The 21,665-nt window shown below is 43.6% G+C and overlaps 1 long non-coding RNA gene across 2 annotated transcripts; it reads right to left on the bottom strand.

Annotated features, from left to right (window-relative positions):
- Positions 1–4,409: 4,409 nt before the first annotated feature.
- On the bottom strand, positions 4,410–14,664 carry LOC119256885 (uncharacterized). Of its 2 annotated transcripts, XR_008553920.1 has the most exons (4): positions 14,429–14,664; positions 13,648–13,886; positions 8,273–8,386; positions 4,410–4,662 (listed from the first exon to the last, which is right to left on the bottom strand). It is a non-coding gene; the product is annotated as an uncharacterized LOC119256885 (long non-coding RNA). The 2 variants fall into 2 exon arrangements; XR_005127919.2 differs by lacking the exon at positions 4,410–4,662 and having other exon boundaries at positions 8,113–8,386.
- Between the last annotated feature and the right edge of the window lie 7,001 nt (positions 14,665–21,665).

Below are 21,665 nucleotides of genomic sequence, written 5' to 3'. Positions count from 1 at the left end.
TACCCAGTGCTTGTATAAATAAATAAATAAATCTTAAAAAAAAAATAGTTGGTAACAAATAAGACATTTCAACGATCTAATTTTCTTTTGCTTAGGACTAGGGATAAAGTGAGTTACTTTAGTATGCCCACCACATCATAATTTAGGAAGCTAGATTATTGTTTTCCCAAATTCAATGCAGACCAAGTCTTGTCCAATGCCCAGTGACCCTGGCAAGGAACTTCCTGCCTCAGGGGCTCTTGATTTTCATTTTTTTAAAACAGGAAATTGTGCCTGGGAATCTCTAGGAAAGCTCAGCTCATTAGCTTCTATATTTTCTTAGATATTTGTTTTCTTCTTTCAATGTTGTTTCTTTTCTTTTTATTTTACACATATAACTTACTTAGCTCACTGACTAAATTAAAAATTTCTCAAGGACAGTATTATGGGCTGAATTATGTGCCCTGAAGTTCACATGTTAAAGCCTTTGAAATGTGACTCTATTTGAAGAGAGGATCTTTAATGGGATAATAAAGTTAAAACCTAACTGTGTCTTTATACGAAGAGGAGGTGAACACTCCCAAAGAGAGGTAGGGGTGAACAGGCATAGAGAAAAGACAGCGTGAGGACCCAGCCAGAAGGTGGCTGTCTGCAAGCCAAGGAGAGAGGCCTCAGAAGCAACCAAACCTGCTGACCCTTTTGGTCTTCCAGGCTCCAGAGTTGTGAGGAAAAAAATTTCTGCTTAGGCCACTGTGTTGGTGGTGTTTTGTTACAGCAGCACTAGCAAACTAAAGGAGAATGATATGTAAACATCTCTGCCCCATTGTGCCTTGCTAAAGGCGCAGTACACAATTAAGGTGCAATTCTAACACCAGTAGAAATTTAATTTTTACGTATTAAAAAAAATCTAGGGCCTCCCCTGGTGGCGCAGCGGTTGAGCGCTGGGCTGCGAAACTGCCTGCAGCCTCTGCAGCGCCGGTTTGATCCCTGGCCGCCAGCGAGGGTCCCACAAGGCGCGCAGACCTCTCCTGCCATGCCCGCTGCTCCCCTCAGCAGTGTACTTCGGTCCTTCTGCCTGCTCTGCTCCCCGCTCTGGCTCTGGTGAATTCTCTCACCCTCCCGCGCTTCTGACTGTAACCCAGTTCTTGTATAAAATAAACTCTTTAGGAAAAAGAGACCTATCTAATGCAATTCATTTCATATGTGGTTATTTTGGCTTGTTGCTCTCCATGTTTATTAACAGAGACTACCATTAATTTGACTAGATAATAGAGACCCATGCTAAATATCTTAAACAACATCAGCAATTTTATGGTGAAAACTAAACCTCACACTTCAGTCCTTCAGTTCTCCGTTCTATTCGTATCTGTTCATATGTATATATACTTTAGTAGTTTTAATTACAATGATATATTCTGCTTTTGTCTCTTAAAGTAAATCATATACAGTTGCTACCTGTGTGATGTCTATCCTTTCAGATACAACTTTGCTTGAACATATGTGTGTATATATACGACACACACATACATGTTATAGATGTAGAATACATATTTATACAAATATGAACTTTATGTAAATCTCTGCATAGACAAAGTTTATATAAATATATATCTTCCTCTCTAATTTTCTTTTCTGTTTCATTTTACTTGTGACAAATGTGTGTAACACAATACACACATTTCCACTTTTTAGAAAGAATTACCGTGTCAATCAATACAAACTCATCTCACTCTTGGTAAATTATTTTGTTGCACTGATTTTAAATGCATTATCACCCTGCTTCCTCCCCCTTAACCCACAAACTTTTACAAAGATACTCATGTGGAGCACAAACAGAAAATATGACTTAAAGAGACTAAGCCTTAGAGCTGTTACCTAATAGGAATATCTGAATGAAGAATAGATCAGACACCAAATGCAGAGGCTTTAAATAGAGGGACACAACTTTTAGGCAATTCAAGTACGTTGGAATAGTAACCGTGAGACTTCCTCAGACTGAATGCTTCTAGTTACTACAGTAATGTCAGGTCTGTGTTAGCAATCATGTTTACAGCCATGTCCCCCACTGACGTTTTTGTGCAAATAATATTGTAGCAAAAAAATAACTTTTAAAAGAATCATGCATAAATCCACCACACTAGAAAACCTAGATTTTTTTTTTTCTGTTCCCTATCTGTATTTGTTCATTGTGTGTGTATATATATATATATATACACATACATATACACACACACACACTTTAGTCATTTTAATTACAATTATGTATTCTGCTTTTGTCTCTCAAAGTGAATCATAAACTGTGCTACTTGTTATGTTTGCATAATAATGATTTTTATGGTTGCATAATCCTCAATTCAGTTGATGTATTTTCCTTAATTTAAAAAAAGGGACAACTATATTATCTGAATTATAATTAAATCAAACACAAGAAAATCAGTTTGACACATTAATGATATACATAAATGTTCTTGAGCTACATGGTAACTGACTATAAAATGAAGAGCAGCTCACATAAATTATAATTAATATTCTCCATGTCCTCTGAAATCAAAACTTCCTGGAGTGGGGAGGAAGCTGTGGAAAAAGACACTGTCCAGATGCTTTTCTAGAAAAGAAATAGACCTTTTCAGTCCTTTAGGAGTTGTTTGCAGGAAAGGAGACTGCAATTTCTTTTTTCTCTTTCCTGCATTTGGACTTCTTGTACAGAGGTGGAGGGAGCAAAATTATATGCTTCAGTCAGTATGGTTAATCAGATTGATTTCCTAACAACTAGCCAGAACATATGAATAACCAATGGTCTTCTTTAACTTATTAAATAAATGAGCAAATATTTATTCAGCACCTATTAGTTGCTGGGTGTGAAGTGCTTAGGAAAATAGACAACCTCTGCTCAGAGTTTACAATCTAGTCAAGATATAGGATAATAATTAAGTAAACAAAACAATTATAAGTTTTAGTAAGTGCTAAGAAGAAATAAATGGCACAATCAGACAGAAAGGAAGGTGGGGCATTCCTACTCCAGATAGTAGAGGAAGCCTCTCTGAGTAAGTTGCTTTGACAATGAAACTTGAAGTCAGCCACACAGAATAGGGGAAGGGTCACAGCAAGGGCAGACCTTAGGCATGATCAAATTAAGCATGCTGCCTCCAGCCAGTGGGACTGGTGAGGTAGAGAGGAAGGCAGGAGCCCTATCAGAGCCCCAAAGAATTCCCCCCCCTTCTATTTTTATTTATTTTCTTACATCATTGTCAGCTTTTGGACAGTGTTTGATTTCTCCCCTCAGGTGTAGTTCCGGTAGTTCCCCCACTGAGTCTTAGCGCAAGTGGAGAGGCCTTAGGGTCAGAATAGATTAGAAAAGCCTTGGAGGAATAAGGAGGGCCCAGAGATAAAGGCAACAAATTCCAAAGGAAACTAACCTATACCTCAGGACTAGGGGCAGCTGGACATTCTGGAACAAGGATGGTAAAGAAAAGTATGCTAAAATAAGGGCAGGGGCACAGAGACATTTAGGCAGTGAGTGAGACCACGGAGAACTAACCAATCACAAAGAGATTGGTGGAACTTCAGAATCATTAGGGAAAGAAGGTCTATACTTCCTGAGGCATGGCTCCACTCTGGCTTCCTTGCCCCTCCCTGGCCTGCTTCCACAGGCTTGGGAGTTCCACTTTATTTCTGTTTCTTTTTTCCTCAATAAACTTTTTCTTTCTCTAAACAAACCTGCCTCTTCTCACTTGCTTGCCTGAGAGTCAGTGAAGTTCCTGCTGCGACTTCATGAAACACCAATCCATGGTGGTCCAGTAGCTGAGACTCAGCACTGCTACTGCAGCCTGGGATCCATTTCTGGCTGGGAGACTAGGCCTGAAAACTTGAAATGACAGTATCACCACCCCCTTAGCACGCGTGATCCATCTCCATAGTCCCCTGTGTTCTTCCCTCTCCTATGTTGACCCCCTTCCCTCCACTCCCCTGCTGTGTGTCAGAGCCTAAATGTCATTGTGTTAGGGGGAAAAGATGTCCTGAGCTAATTCCATACAGGCTTTGCGGACTCCACCCCCACTCCAGACCAAAGCCATGGGAAAGGTTGCTGGGACTTGAGGGTGGAGTTAAGCAGCCAGGTTTGGTATAAAAACCAGACACGTGGGCCTTGGGGGTCTGTCGCCTCTTGGCTTCAGGGCTCATGGCTCCCCACCAGCTCTCAGAGTGCCATTTGGGATTCCAGATTGGCGGAACTGGTAGGACCCATTTAAGACTTTATCTCCCACTTTTCTCCCTGAGTTGTGCATTTCCTAATTTCCCCTTCCCTTGTGAATAAACCTTTTATTAACCTTTTGTGTGTGCCTGTAGTGGAGTATTAAGTCCCTTTTAAGCTCGCGGGTGAAGACCCACAGTCAGTAACCCGTTTTATATAGGGGCTGCCCTGTAACAATTGCAAGCATGACAGGGAGCCAGGCAAAAGTGTTAGGAGGTAAATGGCATAATTCAAACCATGTCGTAAAAAGTACTTTTGGCTGCTGTGTGGAAAACAGATTTGGCGTGGTCTAAGTGGAAGTAGAGAGTAATCAGGAGGTTGTTGCTGTCACCCCCGTAAGATGTGAAGTGGTTGGAGCTCAGCGATGACAGTAGAGAGGAAGAGTAATGGCCAGGGTGGATCTCAGTCAGAGACAGAGCTGACAGCTGAGATGACTGAGAAGGAAAAGGGAAAAGGAAAACGTCAATAATTACTTCAGGATTTCTGAGTGTGTATCAAATTTAGAAATGGAAGGTGGGAAGGCAAGGGCTCACTTTGGAGATTTCAGTTGGTGATGCCTTATAGGGTGTCCAAACAGTCATCAGCTACACAGATACTTGAGTTTGAGAACAACTTGGGATTTGTCAGCAGCCTGATATTTATTTATTTATATTTATTATTTTATTTTATTTATTTTTTACACCATTTTTCATTTTTGTACAATGTATGCATTTTCGTCTTGAAATTCCCACCACCCATTTACCTGTGAACTATCACTGTGATCCCTTGTGCTCTTCCCGACCCTGGGTTTTTTTTTCCTTTTTTAAAATTTTATATATATATTTTATTTTTTACATCATTTTTCATTTTTGCACAATGTATGCATTTTCATCTTGGTTATAGTCCCGGTACAATTCCCACCACCCTTGTTTTGATCCTACTCCCTCTCCCTGCCTGCGGAATGTCTCTGGTGTATAGTTACCTGTTGATTTTGATTTTTACTTTATTATATTCCTTTTTTTTTTCCGTATCCCTTATTTGGATCCCCTACATTCCTCCTATAAGTGAAACCATGCAATATGTTTCATTTTCTTTCTGGCTTATTTCACCGAGCAGATCCCTTCCAGCTTCATCCATCTTGCTGCAAATGAGTGGCCTGATATTTAAAGCCTAAAGACTCAATGAGATTCTGAAGGAGAGTATGGAATTGGGGAAGGAAACGGAGCTCAGACTGGAGCTGTAAACTTCTCAGGGTGCCCAGCCATGCCCAGAAGTAAACCCCTACCTGGTAGGAGTTCAAGTGCACTAAGGATTTAGGCTATTATTATTCATAGAGTATCATTATTAACTGACCCTTTAATGGTTAGGGAAATTAGCCAGGGATTTTTTTTTTTAATTTGATATCATTTAGTTTCTTTCTTTCCTGAATCTCCTAATTCTGATATCCCCCAGAGATCCCTAGGGATTCTCTTACAGGAAAAAAGGCAAGTACATTGGCTTTCTCATGAGCTTTCACCATAAGCAGTGCTGCACCAGAAGCTCTGCACAGCTGCCAAAGCATTTTGCTACTTATTTCTCTGTTTTCATGGGTGTAGGTAACTCCAGTGGGTCTGCCCTGACCTCCACAAACTCTTAACTCTGTATCTTCCAGTAGCTTGTGGGTCAGTGCTTGGTGGTTGTGGATGCTCTAAAGCCAGACCATAAGGCCCGCCTCCTATTTTATAAATGAGGAAACTGACCCACCCACAGCCAGCATGAAATCGAAGATATCTCAGGTTTCATGTCAACAACCACTGATCAGCTTCCTTGACAAAAGGAATTCCATCAGATCCATTCAGTCCAAAGGCTCGCTTGTTTACTTGGGTCCCTAAGGAAATACTAATTCAGTGTTTAAAAACTCTCTAGTTGGGAAATATGGCCACCACATGCAAAAAAACAAAACTAAACTACCTCACACCATGCGCAAAATCCAACTCACAACTGGTAAAAGAATTGAACATAAGACCTGAAAACATAAAATATATAGAAGAAAATATAAGCAAAACACTCCATGACATACATCTCAGTAACATCTTTAAAGACTCACCCCCCAAAGCAAAGAAAGTGAAGGAAAAGATAAACAATTGGGAATACATCAAACCAAAAAGCTTCTGTACAGCAAACGAGACATTAACCAAAATGAAGAGACATCCTACTGATTAAGAGAAAATTTTTCACTCCATACAACTGATAAGGGACTGATCACAAAAATCTACAAAGAGCTCACAGGATTCAACAAAAACAAAGTAAACAACACAGTCCAAAAATGGGCAGAGGAGCTAAAAAGACACTTTTCCAAAGAGGAAATGCAAATGGCCAACAGGTATATGATAAAATGTTCAACATCCCTTATAGTCAGAGAAATGCAAATCAAAACCACAATTAGATACCACCCTACAACAGCTGGACTGGCACATATTAAAAAAAAACAGGAAACAATAAATGTTGCCGAGGATGTGGAGAAAAAGGAACTCTCCTATACTGCTGGTGGGAATGTAAACTTGTCCCACCACTATGGAAAGCTGTGTGGAGGTTCTCAGACTACTGAAAATAGAGCTACCATATGACCCAACAATTCTACTCCTAGAGATCTACCCAAAGGACACAAAACATTAATTCAAAAGGATACCTGCACCCCTATGTTTATTGCAGCACTATTTACAGTAGGAAAGATATGGAAACAATGCAAATGCCCCAAAATAGATGACTGGATCAAGAAGATGTGGTACATATACACAACGGCACACTATTCAGCATTCAAAAAAGATAAACTCATGACATTTGTAGCAACATGGATAGAGCTGGAAGGGATTATGCTCAATGAAAAAAGTCAGAGAGAAAAAGAAAAATATTGGAAAATATCACTTATAGGAAGAATATAGGAAAAGAAAATAATGGATCAGTAAAAAAATAATAAATAAAAACCCCAAAATAACAGGCAACTATAATTCAGAGGCACCCTGTAAGAGAGGGAGAGAGAGAGGGGTCAAAACAGGGGAGGGAGGGCCTCCCCCCGTGGTGCAGTGCTTGAGTGCTGGGCTGCGAGGCTGCCGGCAGCCTCTGCAGAGCAGGTTCATTCCCCTGCCACCAGCGAGGGTCCCACAAAAAACAAAAAAAACAAAAAAACAAACAAAACAAACAAACAGGGGAGGGAAGAGCACAAGGGGTAAGGTGATGGTGTACGGGTGAATTGGTGGTGGGAATTATATGGAGAATACACCTGAGTGTACAAAAATGAACAATGATGTAAAAAATATATTAATTAATTAATTAAAAAACTCTCTAGTTGGAAAGAGAAATAGTTTCCAGACCCTGAGTATGCATTTACTAAGAAATACCTATTAATGCTGTATTTTCCCCCAGCCTGAAGAAATTAGGTGGATTCTGTTAACCTGGCTCACCTTCAGTTTGAGACAGTTCTATATTGTGAATGACCATTATAAAGGCAGGCAGGACCTCGCTGGTGGCACAAGGGGTTAAGCACCCCACTGTGAAGCAGTCTGCAGCCTCTGCAGCACAAGTTAGATCTCCAGTCAGGCAGGGAGCAACCCACCTGGCACAGCAGACCTCTCCTGACTCACCCACTGCTCCCCTCAGCAGTGTATTTCTGTCAGTGTGCCTGTTCTGTTCCCCACTCTGTCTCTGGTGAATCCTCTCACCCCCAGCATCTCTAGCCTGTACCCCAGCTCTTGTATGCATAAATAAATCAATCTTAAAAAAAAAGGCAGGCAACCTATAAATTAGAGATGCATTTGTAATGGCATAAGGCAACTCAAATCCTATATAAAAGGCACCATCCCAATTGGCCAGATAACAATAGATTGACATGTGGTAAATAATTGATAATTCTTGTTCTTCCCTAAAGATTGGTTTCAAAAACAAGAAGCAGAGTTTATTAGGAATTCAGTGAGGAAGCCCTGTATAATCTTTTCTCAGAAATATCTGGTGAGAAAAATAAATGTTTTCTGATTCTGTTACTTGTCTACCTTATTTGCTTCTGATTTATGTGAAGAAGTGTCTCAATACCTGTCTATAATTTCAGTGAATTGAGGCACATACTCTTCCTTCTTGAATGTCAGATTCATAGATTTGGAGGCCACCAAGAGCTTTAGAGATAATTCAGTGGCTCGCTCTTACTTCCTGAAAACAAAAGCAGAGAGGAAAGAGGTTTGGCTAAAATTGTACAGTGACTGGAGACAGACCCACTATACAGGATTAGTGATGGATGACACTGTCTTCCTGCTGTTTGAATTCAAGCTAGTGGAGCACTGTTACATTATGGCAGGATTTTATTTTCTTTGTTAACTATAAATTTTATACAAGTTGACTTTTTATTTCTATTAAAATTTTTTGGAACATAGAAATAAAAATAACATGAATTTGATTACTGTTAGTATTTTAATATATTGAGTCCCAGGGTTTTTTGTTTTCTGTGCATACTTTAAATAATTGTTATTTAGTATATATGTAGTTTTCATTTTTCTTAATATGCAGTAAAAATTACAGATCATAAGCATTTATCATGGGTTCAGACTAGGCAAGCAAATGAATATATTATAATTCACTGAAAGTTTCTTTGGTTGTTGGACATTTAGGATTGTTTTTGGTTGCCAAATGAAACAATATTACATGATATATAAATATCTTATGGTTTATGGCTTTTCTGGTAGGTTATACTCTTAATATGGAACTCTAGAAATAGAATTAGAAAGCCAGGATTATTACTACTTAAATAATTCAGGGTTAGCCCCAATTTACTATTCTTTTACAGCATTAAGTACTGCCATTAAAAAAAATGCCAATTTCCTCACTGAAAATAGCACTTGTTTGAGTCCTCATCTCTCTTCTGGAAGCTGAGACCTTTTCTGGATATCTTCACCCTTCTGATCCTAAACATCTTAGCTTTCTTAATTGCTTATAGTTCTCCAAATATGTGCCTTGTGCCATGGATCCTGTTGGCAGATTTGGCATACAATGGGTTCTCAACAAATGTTCATTTAACAAGTGAATGAAGGAATGAATGAATACAAGAAATTGAATGTTCCCCCACATTTGTCCACTAAGTGCAGTTTTTGAATTGTCTGGTTATGTTCTTTGTCTATTTTCTTATTGATGCCAGATTTTTCACTAGCATTTGAATATGAAAAGCTGTAACTCTTGTTTGACATGTATGGAATAGCGATACCTTTCGGTTTATACTTTGCTTCATATTTTAAAATAGAGAGTAGAATTTGGGCTAATAAATGCACTATTTCCTGCTGCATCTATTTAAAAGGAGCTCAGAATGTGTATTCTGGGGGTGGGTGGGAAAGAAGAGAAAGAAAGAAAATTCTAAGGTAATGAGTTCTGATTTTTTTTAAAAAAGGTCAGGCAATTTTGGTTACTCTATTTAAAAAGATTGCAAGTGTTTTTCATGTGGAAAGAGGAAATGTGTCGACCACATTTCAGGTGCTTTGAAGCAGAAAAGGTCAACCAGCCCTGTACGCAGGGAAAAACAAGAGATGTTCATCTCTTCCAGGAGGGAGGTTTCAATTAAAAGCCGTGCAGAGTGACTGAGTAATTTCTTAATATACTCTATTTGTAAACGAGAAACATTCATTAGCAATCTTTAAGTCCTGGGTGAATCAGCTCTGTCCATAGAAAACAAAAACATACCACCCTGCTTACATCAAAAGAGGAGAAGAGACTCACTTTCTTCCCCTTAGTTTTCAGATATGCTTTTCATGTTTTAAAAAACATATCAAAAATTGTATCATCACATTATGCCTCTGGGTCTGTTGCTATATTTGCAAACTTTAATATATTTCTGGTTAATATTTTATAAAGCAGACGAACTCATAAAGTGCAATCTGTCAGAGTTTCAAGATAATATCAGCTCCCTCCCATCACCTAAAGTGGATGTTTAAGCCATGTGACTGGAAACAAAAAGATTCCAGTTTCCCAAGCTGGTTAGATCTATTCTTTGGAAGAGGAGACGTCTGATTCTCAGACAAAACCAAAACAAAACAAAACCAAAAAACAAAAAACCCAATCGTTGTGGCTGGAAAAATCTCCCTGAGGCAAGAGGTTTATAACATAGATATATCAACGTATGCCTACAGGTAGCTCCAAACACATGTTTGAAAGATGAGTAAATGCCTGGGGCAGCGCTACGTGGATGGCGACACCTCCTTTCCATGCTGCCCCTTCTAGCTGCTTCTCTGCCAGCAAGCTGACCCGCACGGCCCCGTCAATGGATGGGGCAGAGTGAGGTTGGCTATTTCCTTGACTTCCTCTCGGTGGGGTTGCCTCTAGCTGGCTGCATTTCAGATGTCACAGCACCTGCCAGGTGACCCTCTCCACCTGATCCTCTTCCCAGGTCTCAGTGACTCTCTGACCCACATCCCTCCAGGCTCAGAGTTCTGTACTATTGTAGTGGCTCCTTCCTACACCGGCCCCAAACCTTAGTAAATATCCTTTTGTTAAACTCTCCTGGAATTATCCTAACTTGAATGTGCCATCTCTTTCCTGTTATAGCACAACTGATCTAGGTGGTAGTAGAGGTGTGCATGTTGGTTTAATGGTTGCACCCCAAAATTCAGCTTGCAAACAGCTCACCAAGCTGTGTGCTCTGAGGAAAAGGAAGATTTTCCTACTGCCATATGGGACAGTGTGAACTTGGTGCCTCTTTCTGGTGAACATACTTGTGAGTCTCAACTTTGCTCAGTGAAATAAGTCAGGAAGAAAAAGAAAAACACTGGATGGTCTCACTCATAGCAGGACTTTAGAAAACTTAAACAAGAGACCAGGAAAAAGAGAAATCAATACAAAGTAAAAATCAAAATCAACAAGCAACTATAAACCAGAGACACACTACAGGGCGGGGGTGGGGGTGCAACAGGGTGGTCCCCAGGAAAGGGGGAGGTTCCCTGCCCCACCCAAGGGAGGGTGGAGCTGAGCAGGAAGAGGAGAAGCTGCAGAAGAGACTGAGGAAGGAAGCAGGATGGAGCCAGGAGACCTGGAGGAGGCGCATGGAGCCTAGAGACACGTGAAGAAACTGCGCTTGTCTTTTGGTCGTGGACTGGGTGACACAGATGTGGGTGAGACCTGTGGGGAGGTGACAATGGCAGCTTTTATCTTGATGTTGATTTTGCTCTTTTCCTTCCGGGCTTGTCCGGTTGTTTGTGACCCTTTTCTGTGGGTCCCCACTGGAAGATGCTTTAGACTTGTGGCAGGCTTTGGGGCCTTGTTCTGGGCCGATCCCATATGGATGGACTTTTACCCACGAGGGGACGGGTAACTTTGGGTGCTTCATTTAGAAACTAGACTCTTTGCCTTTCCTGTATTGTTTCCTAGTTTTATTAAAGATCCTTCCCATTAGTCTCATGTGTTTTGTGTTGATGCGGCGGATGGCCGAACCCATTTAGAATAGGCAGGTTTGCGGGGTTTGGGCTGCCCCTCTCCCTGTCCTATAACAGGGGGAGGGGGCGGGGAGAGGAAGGACTAGAGTCAAAATAAGGTGGGGTGCAATTGTATGGGGAATATAACCATAATGAAAATGCACACATTGTGCAAAGATGAAAAATGATGTAAGAATTATATAAAATAAAATATTAAAAGAAAGAGAATCTGCTGATAGATCCCTTTTCTCTGCCATCCACCCCACCCCACTTTCCCTGTGAGTGGCAGTTTTAACCTGCAGTCTGAATGAGTCATCTCTACCCACAGCTGCAGCCACAAAAGCAGTAACAAGGGGCCTCCTATTGCTCTCCAAGTGTCGATGCCTTTGGCACCTTCCTGTAGACAGAAGAGCCACGAACAAATGATGTTTCCCTGGCTGTTTGGTGTGTTGTGCGCAAATCAGCTCTGGGAGTTGTTTTACCTGCTTCTTCCACTACGCTTCTGGGCAGACGCCTCTCCCCCACCTGTTGATGCAGGGCCAGAGGCATAGTTGGCAGAACCTGTTCTTACTCCCATCTTTAGCTGGGACCATGATGCTCCACCTCAAGGACAAAGAATACCTCACATGAAAGGATCTGCCCTTTCTCCTCCTCCTCCCTAGTGGGATGGGAGGCCTGGCCCAAGGGGTGTGTTTAGACTCCCAGGCTCCTTTATTGTTCAAGCATCCTTGCCTATATCACCACTGATTTTAATTGTCTTTACATCTGCCCCCGAGGCTGGAACGCTCCCCAGTGAGGGTGCTGTGAATCACACGTTAGAGATGTGATGCGTCACTCCATTCGATTTTTCTGTCTTCAGTGACTGAGAGTGTGCTGGGTCTGGTGAGTGAAGGAGACATTTATCTATTCATCTACATGAAGGAATGGACAGTTGCCTGGGTTGCTTGACCAGGGCAAGGCCTTTCAATCCGACTTGGTTCAGCATTGCTTCCTCTTTTTCTCTCCCCTGTGCTTTTTTGCAGCTCCTCTTAACTATTCAGCTCCTCGTTGGGCATGAGTATCTCCCAATAATCTAGACGCAAGCTGATTTGAGATCAAAATCCCACAGATCCTTTCAGCAGCACTCAAGAAAACAGAAAATGAAATCTATCTGCAGATTGTGCTTGCTGCTGAAAGAGACCAGCTAGATTTGTGCAGCTATAATTAATTTCAAAGAATCTTCCATCTGCAGGGTTTTGTGTCTAATTATTTTCAAGGTAAATTGAATTTGCTTTGCAGCATCTTCCAGCTCCACCTTCCAATAAGAGATTTAACTTAATACTGCTAACATGTAATTGCTCAATCTAGCCATGGATTCCTAATCCTTCTGCAATTTAGGGATATAGCATTTTGGATCCGCCACTGAATTTTTGACCTGCATCACTGTCGCTTTCTTTATTTTCACCTGTAACCAGCGGCAGTGTTTAGTCTAAAGAGCACAGGAAAGCTTTAGCTAGTCACTGAAAATTATAGAATATCAATCACTGACATCCATGCTGTGGGTGGATGGCAGCATATTAGAAAATGGAACTGTAGGTCATTTGGAAGAAATATTCCGATGAAATCCACCAGCGTGGCCGATTTGCTGAATCGTAAACAAGAAAGAAGGCAAGCCAAGTCAAACAGAGAAAAGATTGTTTTTCCCTTTGAGTGAACAGATATCAACATCTTTAAATGCAAAATAATGTAGTCCTGAGCCCTCTTCAGTGCCCCCCGGGGACTATTGTCTGAACTGTCAATCAAGTCACTGGGTATTCTGCCCTCAGTGCTTCTTTCCTTTCCCAGCTTTCATTCAAACCTTCTGCGGGGATTAACAGAGAACTGTCTGCCTTTTGTTACAAAAATCTTCCCTATGCTATCAGCACTATATTGGAGTTATGAATAAACCCTGCTAGCATAATGGCTTATTATGGTAACACCTGTACTCAGCCAGAGACACCCGGACTCTCCAGACTTTTGACTTATTTCTGATGGTCTAAGTACCGTCATTTCTCCTTCAAAGGTTGCCAGGTGCTTTAAAGATAATTCTCCGCATGCCCTTTGCTCCTGTATGGGAAGACGCAGGCACAGAGTTGGGGAAAGTTCTCAGGGTGTCAGGAAGTCGTGAATGAAGCGCTCACACACAATCCAGCAGGAAGGGAGATGGGCAAGTGAAAGGAGGGCTCTTGTTCCAGTTGAATCCAGGGCCTTGAAGAGGGTTCCAGCAAAGTGAAGCTGAAGCTCTGTAGACAGAGAGGGTAGACTTGCAGTGTTGTGAACCAGGACAATTTTGTCCCTAAGGGAACACTTGTCAATGCTTGGAGACATTTTTGGTTGGCACAACTGGAGAGGTTGGTGCTAGGTCTTAATGGGGGTGTTGTTAGCAAGCCGAATAAGGAGAACCCCAGCACCCCTAAACCTGCCTGCTCTAAATGGGTTCTGGCATCCTCCATGTAAAGACAAAACACACTCTTAGTGTATACAATCTTTAATAGAAAAAGAACTTTAATAGAACTAGTGTACAATAGAAAGAAGAGAAGAAAAAGAATATATTTTAAATAGATTGCAATTTAACAACCAAAGTTACCATCTCCTTGGGGGTAAATGCCCAGACAAACAGGGTTGACTCAAAGCAGGGTCACTGAGGCCCAAAAGCTTGCCACAAGTCTAAGGCACTTTCTAGTGGGGACCTATAGGAATGGGGCAGAGGGGGAAAAGAGCAAAATAAAACACAAGTCAAGATAATGACTGCCATTATCAGCACCCCCCAAGGTTTCTCACGCACCTCTCTGTCTCTTTCAAGGGTCCCCTTCCATGTCCCCCAAGTCCCTGGTTCAAGCCCAAGGCTGAGAAGCAAGCGCAGCTTCTTCACATGTCTCTCTGCTCTGTGTGCCTCCTCCAGGTCTCCTCTTCAATCTTCTTGCTCACCAAAGCATCGTTTCCATGTCCTTTTAAGAGTCAGCTTGCTGCTCACCTCCACCCTTCCTCAGGTGGGGCAGGGACCTGGAAACTTCCCTTTCCCTGGGGACCGTCCTGTTGTGACATCACACAGGAGGCAGGCAAAGAAGCAGCTCCTGCCCATAGCCTGTGTCCCTCACCATGGGCACGTGGCCCCACCACCCAGCCCTCCTGGACCTGTCCCCACCTCCCCACCCAGCGCTAGCCCAGCACTTCTCACCCGACACCACAGTCACTATGGCTTCGTGCAGAGGGGCGACCTGTGTGTGGTGGGGTGTCTAGCAGCTCTCCCGATCTCTGAGATGCTCTCCTTTTGAGCCTCAGTTTCCCTATCTTTAAAATTAGTTCTTTATTCACAGCAAGTATCTATCAAACTCACCTGTGTTTCAGTCATGGGACCCAGGCACTGAGGATGCCACTGAAGGAGAAAATGTTCCTGCCCATAAATAGCTCACATTCTTCTGGGGGATAAAATAATAAAAACAATCAGATAAAAATGAATACATTATTGGGCTGAGAGATTTGCTAGGACAACAATAAGCATGGTAAGGGAGGGGGAGTCATAAGAGCTGTTCTTTTTAGACAGGAGCATCAGGGAGGCCACTCTGTGGAGGTGACTTTTCAGCTGTACTGAATGAAGTGAGGAACTATGGTGGAAGGACCTTCTAGGCAGAGGGAAGAGTAGGGTAAAGGCCCTGAGACAAGGGGTGCTTGGTGCCTTCAGAATATCTGGGGAGGAGCGGCAAGTTCTTCTAAATGCGAGGACTAGTCTTCAGGAGGTTTGCAGTAAAACACAAGGGTTGTGATAGATCTATTGTAAATATTACATATTGGGAATGGAAGTATTGTAAAATGTATGTATCATGTGAGATGTTTGATTTTTAATATCACTAGGAAAATTTGATTCAACCATTTTTACCTATCATTATAATTTAGGTATAAGTATTTGTTTGCATATATTAAAATAAATTTTTTTTAAAAAATAAAAAAATTGTGTTATAAGTAGGAAAAAGTTCATAATTATATAACTTGGGGCATAATGTTAATATATTTAGTGTTGAGTACATAGATATGTATATATAATTTTTATAAAATAATTTTAGTTATTTATTTTTTAAATTTAATTTAATTTAATTTTTTAAGATTTATTTATTTATTTATACAAGCACTGGGTACAGTCAGAAGCACAGGAGGGTGAGAGAATTCACCAGAGCCAGAGCGGGGACCAGAACAGGCAGAAGGACCGAAGTACACTGCTGAGGGGAGCAGTGAGTGGCAGGAGGGGTCTGTGTGCCATGTGGGACCCTCACCCTGTGGCCAGGGATCGAACCGGTACTGCAGAGACTGCGGGCAGCTTCGCAGCCCAGCACTCAACCGCTGCGCCACTAGGGAGATCCTATAAAATAATTTTTAAATTCAAAAACCCCACAAGTGTTGGAGAAGTAGCCTACATCATGGAGATGCTGCTGGCCAAAAATTGGCTGAAGTATAAACTGGAGTCCAGCAGCACAAGCTGGGGGCAAGACTGGCTCATTCCCATGGCCACCTAAGTGGTAGGCGCTGTTGGGAAAGCAATGGCAATTTCCTGACAGCTGGAGATGCTGCCAGAGGGCAGCCCCTCTTCTGGGGCCAGTCTGGGCTTGAGTTCTGGAGCCCCTGATGCTCTGGTGGTGGTGGTGGAGGTGGTGGTAGAGGTGATGGCAGTGGCCACCCAGAGATCTGCCCCTGGGCAGCACTGAGGTCGCCCCATAGCAGAAGGCTGCGAGACAGCTGCAGGAGGCCCATGCTAACCAGGTTTGAACACCAGAGCCTTTCCCCTCCACCAACCCCTCCAGGGTTCTGGCTCCTGTCCCTAGAAGCTGCTTGCTGGCATTTTATCACCTGGCACCAGTGGCCTACAGGGGCTCAGGCTGCAGGCAGAGGCCAGCAGTGGTGGCAGGTGGCAGTGGTTCCCCTGCCTTGCTGCTCCAGGGCATGCAGCCCCATTGTGGCTGCAGTGGCAAGTTTGCCCAGTGCCGAGGTGCCAAGCACGCTCCAGCGTAGGAGGCAACTGCTGAACCCACAGTACTTAGTTCAGGGTTGTAGGGAGGAACAGGGTTCCATGGGCTAGCTCCAGTGCTGTTGCTCCCTCCAGGCAGCAGAATGTTGCATGGAGTGCTGGTCCAGCATGGCAGGCTCCCAGAAGAGCACACCCCTGTACAAGGTCACACAGGGCCCCACTGAAGGGCTACCAGGTGCAGAGTGCCTCGGTTTCCAAGTCAGTTCTGGCCACACCTTGGAGTCACCAGGGCCACGACTGAAAAGTATCCAGGTACCAGTTCCAACCAAGACCAATTAAAGGCAGCGTCTTTGGGGATGAAGTCCAAGCACCAGCTGATGCTAATGTACTGGCTAAGGTGAAGTCAGTGGGACACTAAAATCTTTGTAGAAACGAGGTTAAGAGGAATATAATAGTTTCTTCTTGCAGGGAGAAAGTGGTTGCATTTGGGCAGTTGGGGAGGATTTGTACACAGGGAACTGGGGTGGTGGAGGGAAGCAGATCCTTGCTGATGAGGTGCTCTGTAAGGCCTGGTGTGGGGACCAGAGGACAGCAACCTTGCAGAAGCTGGGCTTGGGCAGGACTCACCCTGGCAGGCCGCGCCTTCACAGCAGCAGACTAGAAGTGGTTTATGTCTGGTGAGGGCTTTCTTCAGTTTCAAAGTTCCCTCTTGTCTGTCTGTGTTCCTTTAATTGCTCAGTTTGCACTTAACCTTGTCCCTTTTTTCTCCTGACGTCAGCCTGCATATAAGGGGCCAACTTTGATGCTTTGATTCTCTGCTCCTTATTGACCTCCAGTTCTTTGAACTCTGTAGCCTGGAGCGCCTCCCAGTAGCTGTTCTCAGCCTGTACTGAGAGCCTCTGGCTCCGACTTCTAGCCCTGAGTCCTCAGACCCTGTTTAAGTCTGAGTGCAGCTAATATCCTCTTTTTGACCTACTATTAATAGACAACGACAAATGAAGAAGACTGTGATTATGTGTACAGACTCACACACTCAAAGGTTTTTTTTTTTTTTTTCCATGACTTTATAACATGTGAATGACAAACTCCAGGAATAGGTGCCATCAACCACTTCGTTTTCTCACACGTCGGTTCGGATTTACACAATGGTGGATTATGATCTCATAGCCAATGGTAGTTGCCAGGCAAAACGAAACGCTGTCTTAAAGGTGCCATGCTTTGCCTTGAAGGGCAGCTTGAAGTGGACGCTTGCTGGAAGAGGCCACCAGGATGGAAAAACTGCTCAGGCACAGTACAAAGGACACTCCTCTGTTTCACAACCGTAAGAAAAAACCCAGACATTTCTTGAACCACATACAATTTCAAGTAAGTTTATTACAAAAGAGTTCAGACATCATTCTGTAGTTCAAACAAGAAGCCATCAAAGGTTTTTGACTGGTGAGTGACCTGATAGTGCTGTTCTTCTGGAAGATCATTCTTGCAAGTACAAGTGGAGTGAATGGGTGTGGAGCAGAGAATGCTCACTGGACAAGGTAGGAGGTGGACAGATGTAAAAGGGGCTTCAGGGCACGAGGTCCAACTGCCTCTCTCCCTTCTTGGGCAAGTTGTGGGACTGAATAAAGGAGTTGCTGTTCCCCTGGGCTTGGAACCCCATCTTCCTTTCACAAGTCTAACACCCACAAACATTGGGAGGAGCCAAAATTTTGCTGGAGAAAAAACTGGTCACCATGCAGAATATGAGGCCAGCACGGCAGGAATTTAAATGGAAATGTTCTTGCCCCTAAATTAATTACCATCTAATTTGCACGACCTTTTGGATCACTGCACACGTGGCCAAAAGCACAGGGTCAAGCTCTTAACTGAACCTGGCGACGCTTTCCCATGTGCTCTGGGGATCGTGAGTCCGAGGTCAGAGTGTTTTGCTAAAACCATCACCATCCAAGTCAACAGCAAGAAGGGAAGAGACTAGGGCATTTCCCGCCCTCTATCCTTCAGCTCCAGGCTCCCACTCTGTGAAGATGTCCAGACATCTTTGTACAAATGTTATTTATTTATGAGTCTGTAACATGCATGTTGACTAAATAACAATTTATCAAGTATCTTGGTATGAGAAGGAAATATTTTTGCTACAGACACATACAGATTCTGAAACCCAGTGGCACTCCATGAAGTATACTAATTATAACAAACCCATTCATAATGAAGGGAAACAGAATGAATAAACATAAGTCTGTCCAAGATGGAGCCTCAGGAATAACTTCATTTGCAATTACTGATGGACACCATTATGATGCTGAAGCCAAAAGTAGCAGATGTCTGCAGAAAGAAATAGGGACGTGGAGATGCAATGTTGACGAGCTGGCATCTCCTCTCGCTGCTAAATTAGCTCTGGCCCTTCTCTTCCTAAAGAGCTTAGGTCCTGGCATGGCTTCAAAAAAGACGACTATCAACAAGCCCTCCACTGGTAGAGAGAGGGGGCTGTCTGTTGCCTAATCTTAGCTTAGTGACCCAGTTTCTTCATGTTTTCACAAAAAAAACTTTTAAAATTAATCAGGTGGCAGGTGGCATGCCTGAACATGGAACCCTATGGAAAATGAATGCCTCTGGAGCTCCATGGCAGCTCAACCACTGTGGGTAGCACTGAGCTGTGGGTCTGAACTGAAGATTTTCCTGGAGGAAGGGGCTTAGCCTAAACCATATGGGTGGTTAATGGAGGCAGAGAAACCCAGCCTTCCAGAGTTTTCCTAGAATTAATGTGGTCTTCAGGGCAGAGTCATCGCACAGACAACCTCCCAGGACCAGAATGAGACCAGGTACTGACCACTTAGGGCTCAATTGTGGCCACAAAAATGATTCCATCCCCCCACAACATCCCCATCTTCTATCTTTCCCCCATCCTACAACATATCCCATTCTTACCCTTTTCCACATTTATTTACTAGTAAAATTTTCACCAAGGGAGATTCCAGTGACAGTCTCTATTAGAAGAAATATCATTATGAGGAGATATGCGAGTGACAGGGATGAGGACTGGATAAGCACTCCCCACCCACAGACCTGTGACTGGGCCCTGTCCCTTCCTTCTGTCGTGGTGACACTCCCCCAGGACCTATAGGACATTGGGCCATGGCCGGTGAGGGAGCCCGGCCTGCCTCCCACTGCAGCTGCAGCACCCCCGGGCTGAAGGGCCTGGGTCACCACAGCTCCTTCCCTGCCCAGCTACTTCAGTAAAGGCACTTTAATCCTGCAGACTTGTCACTGAAGAGTCACATGTCACTCTCTGCAGGGAAGGATTTCCTATATTAGATCAACACCTTCTTTTGTCTTTTCCCTCTTTGACAATACATTGACTAAAGAAAAGCTTTCAAAACTTCAGCTATAGTTTCTCTTTCAGGGTGAGTGACTTTGTTACCACTAGTAAGAAGCACACCTTGGGACCCCTGAGCCAGGGTCACCAGGGGATGGGGGATGTGATCCCAAGATCCACGGAAGTCAGGCCACTCCAAGGCAAGCACTCGGTACTCTGAGGGTTACCTGGGCCGAGGGGTTCAGAGCCGTCTTAACTAAGTTAGGAGCTGGGTTATGGAGGAGAGAGGTGCTCTTATAGTCTTGGTATATTAGCTTATCTAACAGCATCAAGAGTTGCTTCTATGCTTTACAAAGGAGGAAAAGCAAGGGTGAACAAAGAAGCCATGAGGCCCAGAGGACTGGGGTGAGTGAGGCAGCACAAGGCCTGACTAACCCATACCTCTTCTCTTCTGCCCGCTGTGGGTCAGCACTTAGGAGGGTGAGAATTTAAGATGGCCTCTGACAGAGCTCTCTTCCCTGTACAGGGCGCATTTAGAAAATGGAAAAGAGTGAATGGCTAACCCAGCAGTAGTCCCTAGGCAGGGCCAAGCTGGCAGCAGCCCGAGGCTGGCTCCAGTTAATGCCTCCAAAAGATTCCGTCAGACGTCTTACAGAGAAGTTAGTGCCACCCAGAGGGTGTTGCTCTGAGAAACAGTGATGTGGCTGGAACTCCCAGAGCCTGGCATGGGGGCGGGAGATACAGTCACCCTGAGAGGATTTATGCTGTGGGGCGTGAGTTGAGGCGCTTGATGCCCAAGGATTATGGGTGCAGCGTGTGGACATGGCCTCTTGGTCTGGACACAATCTGGTGTATTTGGTGACCCTTCTGCAGATTGTAGCTGCACCCCAAGAACCTCCTGCCCCGGCAACCTGCTGGCACTGGCCACTCAGCGAAGGGCCTTGGTAGCAGCGACTGTTAAACTCCGGCCGTCTCTGCTCTGGGTGATGGGTGCTGGCTCCACGTCGCCCATCAGCAGGACTCCCTCACCCACTCACCATCTCCCTGCTCTTGCCCCTCTTGTCTTTTCCCTCCACCTTGACCCAGTCTCCACCCCTCCTCCATTTTCAGTTTGCCCCTTCCTCTTCTGAATGGACCGCTTTAGTCTTTCTAGATGTTAGGAGTTTTGGAAAACTTTTTGATATGTGCAGGTCAGGAATAAAGAAGCTGGTCCTAGGAGCACTCTGCTGTGAGCTGTATCACACTGGACAAGTCACAGGTCTCCAGCCTGCCGGGTGGCCTGTATGTTTAAGTTTTTGAATACATTGTAATGTGATTCAAAAACCTAGAAAGTTTTACAGCACAAGTTCTACCTCTCTTTCTCAGCCATTGTTGTTACCTTCTCATAGACCATTAAGGTCTTAGAACCACCTCCCAGAACGAGCAGCAAGCACACACACACACACACACACACACACACACACTTTTTCTTCATTCTCTTACAAGTAGAGCACACATACAAACAGTTCTGCACTACATTTGTTCTTCGTTCCACATATTTCAGGAACTTTTCCATATCCGCACGGGGAGAGCTGGCTCACTCTTTCTTCCTAGGTGCTCAGCTCACCATTGGACAGTCAGTCCTTTTCTGGTGGACACGAGGCTGCTTGCAGTCCTTTCTACGCGGCAGTGAGTGACCTTGCATCATTGTACCTTCGTGAAAACACATCTGTGATGTCAAATCCATAAAGTGGAATTTGTGGTTCAGACAGAAGGCAG

This window comes from Talpa occidentalis, unplaced genomic scaffold (genome assembly GCF_014898055.3).
Source record: "Talpa occidentalis isolate TD23 unplaced genomic scaffold, MPIMG_talOcc4v2.1 talOcc4.4, whole genome shotgun sequence".
Taxonomy (NCBI): Eukaryota; Metazoa; Chordata; class Mammalia; order Eulipotyphla; family Talpidae; genus Talpa; species Talpa occidentalis.
Note: the sequence above shows the minus strand (reverse complement) of the source record. Positions and strands in the feature narration are given on the sequence as shown.